We start from the raw sequence: 9,405 nt of genomic DNA on the forward strand, positions 1-9,405 counted from the left end.
ACTAAAAAATTTAAAAATTATAAAAAGGATTAATATAAAGGCATGTATCTTAGGCATGCTCAAAATGGAGGACATTTTGGCATTATTCCTAGACAGATGGCAGAAATGTACTTCCCTTTCTGGCCAGACACCCCCCCCCCCCATTCCAAAACACACACAACGCACATTTGGGCATTTGATATGGCTTTATTGAACATAGCCTCTTGCATATTTCAGAGGCTTATTCCATAACCAAACCCTTTGGGTTTAACACTTAACATGGTTAACATGGCTATGCATATCTAACATGTCAAGGTGGTTTAACAAGAAGTGGATTTGCCCTTGGTTTCATCATCCTCAGACCATGGCAGCTGGAAAGTCCCAGAATGCTTGAGCCCTTCTCCAGGGCCATGGGCATATGGGTTGGTTGGGGATGATAGGAATTGTAGTCTGAGGACTCTCACTGGCTCTTTATTCAGATAAAGGGCCATTGCTGCATGGCTCTCGGGCGCCCTCCTGTGGCTAGCATTGGGAAATGTGCTTGAATGCAGCCACAAGAGGGCGCCCGAGAGCCAGGACTGAGTCCCTTGGAGCCTCCCGACTCCTTTGCGATGCAGCGATGGCTCCAATAGTCTCCTGCACAAACGTTTCTCTATATCAGGGGAAGGCAACCTTTTTGAGCCGGGGGCCGGGTTGGTGTCCCTCAGGCAACTGGGGGGGCCGAAGCCGGGGGTGGAGCTTCAACCCTCTGGGGCGGGGCCACGTGCGGGGGGTGGAGCTTCCACCCTCAGGGGCGGGGCTGCGTGCTGGGGGCGGAGCTTCCACCCTCCAGGGGCCAGGCCTCCCCATCTATGCTGGCCCCTGACGGGGCCCCAGGCCCCGTCAGAGACCGGCAAAAAAGCTGGTGGGGGCCACCAGCGCTGGAGGGCCCCCTGGAGGGCCCCAGCGACGGCACCGGGCCTCCCAGAGGCCCCCTGCCGCCGTCGGAGCCCTCCTGGAGGGCCCAGCGATGGCAAAGGGTCCCCAGAGGCCCCCTGCTGCCCTTGGAGCCCTACTGGAGGGCCCCAGGGATGGCAAAGGGCCCCCAGAGGCCCCCTGCCGCCCTCGGAGCCCTACTGGAGGGCCCCAGGGATGGCAAAGGGCCCCCAGAGGCCCCCTGCCGTCCCTCGGGGCCCTCCTGGAGGGGCCCAGGGATGGCAAAGGGCCCCCAGAGGCCCCCTGACGCCCTCGGAGCCCTACTGGAGGGCCCCAGGGACGGCAGCGGGCCTCTTAAAGGCCCGCCGCCGCGGCCGCCCATCGCGGCTTTTCGCCGCTCTGGGCGCCGCCATTTTGGGCGGCAAAATGGCGGCGCCCATAGCCCCAGAGGCCGCTCTGGGTGTCGCCATTTTTTCGCCCAAAATGGCGGCGAAGTCTCGCGCGACCTCCCCCGAGGGGCCAGGATGCTTTATGTAGCCATGTAACTACAGTAGTTATGTAGCAACATAGTGCATAGACGGTTCCAGCCCTGGAGCACTGAAACATACACATAACTCTGTATTTGCTCTTAAATGCAGAATTATTAAAGTTTCCACATTTCTTTTGCATTTCTATGTATAGAACGGCAAGCTCTAGGAAATAACAATATTGAAGGTAAAAACAAGCATCTGGAAATGAACTGATCGTTGACGGACTGATTCAGCCCTTAAAAGCCCTGCAGATAAAATAAAATGATTTTCATCCCACTTGGTCATATAGTGAAGTACATAAAAATGAACAGTCAGGTGTGCTCCCTTTACGCCTGACTAGCCTCCCATAAATAAACTCAAGATGCCTCTTAACAACAAAGTCGCTGTAGAAGCGATGGGATGTTTTCCCCCTAAAATTATTGGTCCTTGTGGTTAATTTTGTAACTGGCATGCCGTAACATCTAGCCAGTAATTTATGGAAACAGTTTGCTTGTCAAACAGTAAAATGAAATAGCTGCCTGCATTTCACTCCGTACATTGATGATAACGCTAGAGGTGACTCAAGCCTCAAATATAAAGGCACACCATGCTTAGTTGTGTCTTTTGAAAAGTTGCTTACAAACAACTTTAAAAAACAAATACTTCATGACTTAACAAATGCAGACTAGTCAGTGAGGCACAAATAGGGAGAAATGTGGGATGCTGAAGTAGTAGAAAACTTGAAAAATGAAATGGAAAATATTGGCGCGTTACAGACAGGACGTACAAGATGGCGGTGCCCCATCTACATGGGGACTGCCATGATGGCGTCACGAACGCACCACCTCCAAACGCGGCCTGGAAAGCGGCGGATCGGGGCCTCAGCGGCTGCCGCTCTGGCCACTGAGGCCCCAATCCAGCGGGAAAGGGGCGGGTGCAGGCCGCTGCTTTTCAGCAGTCTATCAGGGATGTAGCCAAGGGGGGGTTCTTGGGGTCCGAACCCCCCCCTTCCATTAGAAAAATGAATGGTGTGTGCTGCTGCGCCACCGCACCCAAGCCCCATTATAATGGTGGCACTTAGTCTGGACCCCCCCTTCCTAAAATCCTAGCTACGTCCCTGGGTCTGTAACGCACCATAATTACCTTTCAAAGTAATCTCTGCCCTTGCTAAACAAGGAAAGCACCCCATAAATATAACTCTCCTTGTCTGGTGAATCCCATAAATTCATTGGAAGATGCATTGACAATCTAGTAAAGTTCCAAGGGGTGTAGGAGGAAAGATTTAGCATCAGAGCACTAAAAGCAGTGCTAAAACAGTTCCAAAATACAACTTCAATAACCATCTCATTTTCCTGGAAACAATTCTTGTGGAAACTAAACAAATGCTTACAAAATAATTCATCAGATATTTGTTTTCTGCTGTCAAGCAAGGGACTAGCCAGTTTGGCACAGCAAACAGCATGTGTACCATGAAGCTCAGCATGGAAATGCTGGTTTCTAAACCCAATGAATCCCAAATACTCTTGTTAGTAAGACCCCTCATTGAATTAAGAAATATTATATCCACATGTGATTAAAAAATACTCTATATTTCAGAAGCCTGCTTTCAAGAGCCACTATTCTACTAAACATGTTTTCTTCTGACATGTGGAACACATTTCTGACTTCATGGTGCAGAACAGAACTGCATGACTGGTATTTTACCATGCTTTTAAAAATGCAAATACATATTGAAGAGGTGTGAACGACAAGTTCTGTGTATTTGTCACCAAATGTTTCTAGTCAGATTCCATTTTACTGTGCTTATGCTAAGCAATACCTGTCTTGATCTGTATGTATTACTGGATGTAACATATGGTTGGCAAGGATGAATGAGCTCATGTCTGCCAACATTGATTTTGTATTTTGAATGGGAGGGGTAATTGCCACATATAGCATCTTGTCCTCCTGTCTTCTGGGGTATTAGCTATTCTTCCTAATTTGGTGTCATCTGCAAATTTGATAACTATGCCCCCAATACTATCATCCAAGCCATTAATAAAGACTATCATTCAATGATAACCAGATCCATGAAACCCAAACAAAGAGACATACAAACTGGAAGCAGGATTCCATTTCAACATCAATGTTTTATTTACAGATGCTTTACAGTAGTCTCCCTGAATTTGCGGTTTTGGGACTTGAAGTTTTGATTATTTGTGGGTTTGCCAGCTCTTACTCCGGCCCCCCTGCTATTTCCATCTCTCCTCCCTTCCCTCCTTCCCTCCTTCTTTTGTGCACACACAACACACACTGCATAGCTTTGCCCAGGGGGCTAGCAGAGGTCTTCCCCACAGTCCAGGGGCACGGGGCTAGAGGCCAGAGACTGCCAGGGGATGCAATCCTCTCCCTGCTGGCAAGCCACCATGGCGATCCCCCTTTCCATCAGGTGCAACCTGCACCCCTCCCCCTTGGCCAGTGGCTGCCTCCCTGCTTCCCCTCTTTCCCCTTCGCGATGGGGCTGGGTCAGGCGAGGTTTTTCCAAGGCAATCAGGCTTAGGGAGAATGTAAAGGTTCTGCTTTTGGTAGGCCAGGAAGGAAGGGTAGGAGAAGAGAGATGGGGAAATTAGAAGCACTTTAAAAAGGAAAGGAAACAAATTCAGGCCAAGTGGGGAGGAGAGGGTATTGCTTTTTCATTGTTAGAAGGGGGAGGTAGAAGGATGGGGTGGGAGGAGTGATGGTAGCTGTTCCCTCTCTCAGCCCTCTCTCAGCTATGCAGTGTGTGTTGTGTGTGCACAAAAGAAGGAGGGAAGGAGGGAAGGGAGGAGAGATGGAAAGGAGCGTGAGGATGGAGGGAGGTTCCCAGCATGGATCTCCCACGAATTCAAAGGGGAAGACTGCAAAAAACACACAACCTATGCTAACTGTTCTACAAATACCATAAAAAAGTCAAAGAAATGAATCCTAACTATGTCATTCTATCAGTCTATTGTCGCACTGTCTGGCTGACTCTACCGCAACATGTTGATTTTAATAGGCCCGATTTCTTGTGTTTCATCGTAGCTGCTGGGCTCTCCACTGTTCAGCTTCTCTCATGGCTTGGATTCGAGCGCTTCTGCGTAGAGCCTGAAGAGGTTCTACCCTCTCCTCAGCTTCCTTCTGGGCCCTAATGCGTGCACTCCTCCGTAGGGGGAGAGCCCTCATGCCATCTGCAGCAATGCCATTTCCCCCATCATGGTTATTGCGTCGTCGACGTGGCTGGTGGTGGTGGACTCCAGGCATACGGCCATTGGGTTGTTGCGGCATTCTCTGTGCACGGGCCTGCTGGACGTTGATATTGATGGGGACCAAATGGATCACAACGCGGGGAGGCATCTGGGCGGCTCTTTGTAGCCTACAAATATGCTACCCAAGAAAAAAAAGAAGACAAAAAAGACAGTCATTGACCAGACATTTGATACTGAAAGATAGAACATGGGAGTGACAGACAGAGTGGAGGGGGAGGGTCTGCAACCTTGCTCAGCCCCAGTGCCGGCTCCCAGAATACAGACATTGACACTCACAGGCCAGCAAATAGCTTTCCGAGGACGGCAGCCATAGGCGGGCACTTCTGGTTGTCACCCTTCAGAGTTTGTCCACCACTCCTCCACCCCCCATGCCATTTCAGACCCATAGCTGTCTCTCCGGAGAGAGCTATCGATCTGAAAAGGCCTGGGGGAGGGGGGCTGGAGAAGCTGGCACTCAGAGGGCAGCAAACTCTGTGTTTCCCATTGTGCCACCTTTGAGGTTGAAAACAAGGCATCCGTTTGCATGGCTGGGCACCTCGTTTTCATCTTGCATCAGCACTGAAATTGCCCCAGAGGGTTCTTGATTGTTTGGACAATGCAGAGAAAAAAGGTAAGTTTTAAAAATCTGTGTGAAGTGTGGCAGAAGGTGGATTCAGTGATGAAATGGCATCATCCGTAGAGTGGCCAGTACGTATGGAAGTAAATAGTATGAACAGTCCGTTGGACTGACATTTTGCACCAGAATTGGGGATTGGGCCTTGCGTCACCTGGACTTTTCACCATGAGGACAGGTAAGGGATGTGTTATTTGGACCTTGCAGACATAAAACTTGATCTTGCTTTAATTTGTTTCAATCTTTTTTATTTGATCTGAGGCTGAATGAGGTTTTTGGAAAATCTTTATCTGCCTCTGCAGTATTTTAAATGGCACAGGTCCGTTACAGACCGCCTAAAAGCGGCAGTCTGCCGGTGCTGCCAGTTGCTCCGCGAGGGAGCCACAGCGGCCAAACTGCACAGCTCCCTTGCAGAGCAAAAAGAAGCCCCAAAATGGCGCACTTATGACAACGCGAGGCACCAATGGCACACTCATGACGTCATTTGCGCCTCACGACGTGCGGATGCTATGCGTCCACTACATCAAGATGGCGGAGCCCATGTGGAAGGGTGCCGCCATTTTGTACGGACCCAGTCCGTACTAGGGTTAGGGGCGTCAGGAAGTGATGCCCCTTCCTAACCCTAGTATGTCCAGGGGACATACTATATGCCCGTGCAGAACGGGCCTTATTTAACCAATAGCAAGATCAGTATCTGTGTAAGCCTTTTAAGGGACTTTTAAAATTTACCGCAATGACAGTAACTGTATACTTATAGTGAACGAAGGTACAATGATCGTGGATTTTTGGGTATACAACTTCAAAATGAAATTATTAGGATTTATATGTAAATGCTTTTCTAGGTTTAATCATTGACCAACTATAATAAATTGTCAATATGCCAATTGACATGCTTTTTATATTTCTCAGTGTATTGTGAATAATTGTGATTAAGCACATTTCCCAGTCTCTTTCTTAAGCCTAATGAATATTATTTCTCCATAAATTAGTATTAATCTTAGCCTGTTGCTTCTTTCTTTCTTTAATTAGGGATAGCTTGTTGTCATGAACCAAGGCTGAAGATACGGTTTCCCAGCTTCAGACCAATCTTTTGGGAACAATATTGACATGCAAAGCTGCTGTGAAGAATATGATTCAGAAGGAGGGTGGTTCTATTGCTAACATAGGTCTGTTTGCCCAAGCAGATGTGATTTTATTCTACTAATACTGTCTAGGAATAATGAAAAGCTCTGTTGTAAAACCTCTTGCATAAAGGTCTAAGTAGAAAATTATCAGTTAATTCCAACTCCAGTTTTGTAGGGTTGGGTCAGAATAAGGTGGCATTTTGTGTGTAAAAGGTACTTAAGTGATTGCAGAAGGATTTGAAAAACAGTACTAATAGCTGTTTGCACTCACAGTTCTTTGGATCTATATATAGATTTACCTATATATATTTAAATATATATGATATATTAGTTAAATAGAATGAATTATATATAGAAGAAATGGAAGAACTCAGTTGATTTATTTTTATATTTGAAAGGATTTCCTGAATCATTTTGTTAAGAACAACTTTGAAGCAGCACCCGCAAAATTTTGTGCCAAAAGAAATAGTTTTAAATATTTGAAGGGGCCAAATATTATTTTGTTAGTTTCGCTGCCACAGATTGAGGTGTCCTGGGAATTGTTTTGTGAGGCATTTAGCCTTCTCTGTCAGGGAGCTCTGGTACCCAAGAAACTAGAAATCCCAGGACTCCATAGCATGGAGCCATGGCTGTTCAAGCGGTGTCACACTGGATCATTTCTGCAGTGTGGATACAGCCTAAGAGTGCATCTGCATTGTAGAAATCATGCAGTTTGGTGCCACTTTGGCAGTATCTGTAATGCCAAAATGAGCCAGGTTGACACTGCTTTAAATGCCATGGCCCAGTGCTATGAAATCCTGGGAACTGTAGTTTGTTGTTGCACCAGAGTTTGCTGACAGAGAAGGTTAAATGTCTCACAAAGCTAGAATTCCCAGGATTTCATAGCACTGAGCCAGGGCAGTTAAAGGGGTGTCAAACTGGATTATTTCTGCAGTGTGGTTGCAGCCTAACACATTTCTATTTGGCACAAAGCTTCCTGGACCCCCTTCATGCCAAAAGAAATGTCTTAAGAGTATCAGAAGGACTGAAATATTCTTTGGTTCGTTCATATTCATGGATTACGCATCCACAGATTCAAGCTACCATGGTTTGAAAATACACACATGACATCCAAAAAGCACACCTTTATTTTGCCATTTTACATAAGAGATGGCATTTTGCTACATTATTGCATATAATGGCACTTGAGTAACTACAGATTTTGGCATCCATGGACCGTCCTGGAACCAAATCCCAGCCGATACCAAGGCCCCGCTGTCGAGGGACAAGATGCTGTACAAACCCAAATGCCAACGCTGACCTCACATCTACTCTGGGAGCAATATCACAGGGACTAATAGTATCACCTAGAACATTAGAGGTAGATTGTTCTTCTCCAGTGTGGCATATGCCAGCAATGCCCTTCTACACTATACTAGACAAACTGGACAGTCTTTACACAAGAAGACAAATTGTCACAAATGGCTTTATCGAAAAACCAGTTGCAGAATAATTCAACTTTCCTGAACATACATTGGACAATGAAATTACAAAGGAAGACTAGAAATTGAAACAGCTGAATTGAATTGCATTTGCAAATTCCAATCCATTAACAGAGGTATGAGCAAAGACAATGGCTTCATGGCATGCAAAATATATTAATACAAGAGTTCTCACTACTCTGACAAAAAGAATCTTCTCAGAGAAGGTTGATCTTAAGGAAACTGACTTTTAGCAAGCAAATTTATTGCTTTCACACATTAGTATTAACTGACCATGTAAAGATCTGAAAGACCTGTATTACCTTATTATGCCCTTTGAAAATTTAGGACAAGCATCACGATTTGCACATTTTACATCTTATTACTTCTGTCCCACTCCCACAACTATGTGGCTATGCTTTATACCTGAGCATTTATCATCACTCTGTACTGCATCAACGATTGGCCAGATAAGTTTTTAACAGATGGCTATAATCACAATTTGGGGGATTTATACAACTGAATTACTATCAATATATTTTAAAAGTTGACGGTGTAGCAAACAGAAGTTTTGGCAAGCTTTGGATTTCTTTAAAAAGATCACCAAATCCCCAGTTAAAGGAAATCAGAGTTTGGGATTCCCCATTGAGGCACATCGCAAATTAATAATTTGAATCCCAAAGAATTAAATGTCTGAATTTCACTATATGTCACAAAGCAAACGGCAAAAGAGCTCTGAAAGGATGGGGAGATTCTGCCCCCCATTTCTTTCCCCTTTTCTTTCCATTCTCCCCTCCACCAAAATATCACCAATGCTGTTCATGTTCTCTTGTTCACCAGCCTTTAAAAACACCTAAATATTAAAAAACATATTTATATACCTCAACAGCAGAGGCAATAACGTCCCAAAGTCTAACCCCTAGACCACATGTGTCTTATTTATTTATTCAGTTTAGATGTCCCTTGATTTTATTCTGGCAAGCCCTCAGTCATGATAAGGGCAGGGGGCAGGAATTGGGTCACGATACAGATTCTAAACAAAGGGGAAACAGCCAGAAGGAAAACAAATTTCCTGCCTCAAAGGACTGGAAAGAAAACTACTTTTAGCGCACATCTTCCCAAGGTGCTGACCTTTCCGGTCTCCAAAGATGGAGATGGGAGACGCCAGCCATTACTCACCAGCCTCTGTGCATTGATGAACATATTCCTGTAGTGTAACTGGAGTTGGCGGATATACTCTTTAACCATGCGATATAGATAGTATACCGATGACGAAAGGAACAACACGCTCGAGACACCCAAGAAGGTAATCATTATCGGAGACCATGTATGGGACAACAGATAGACTGAAGCTACAGCTCCTCCAACAAAGATCAGCCAGAAGAAAATCGAGATCGAAACCACAACCAAGCCATCCATGTCTCAGCCGAAGGGATGCCAAAGGCCAACTGCCCAGGCCTTCTGGAACCTCATGATTCAGGCAGCCCACCTAATATGATCTCAGGGTTATGCAAATCTGCCTTTGTTGGCTCCATTCCA

Source organism: Sceloporus occidentalis, unplaced genomic scaffold (assembly GCF_023333645.1).
Source record: "Sceloporus occidentalis isolate IW3139 unplaced genomic scaffold, rSceOcc1.0.p SCAF_8, whole genome shotgun sequence".
Taxonomy (NCBI): domain Eukaryota; kingdom Metazoa; phylum Chordata; class Lepidosauria; order Squamata; family Phrynosomatidae; genus Sceloporus; species Sceloporus occidentalis.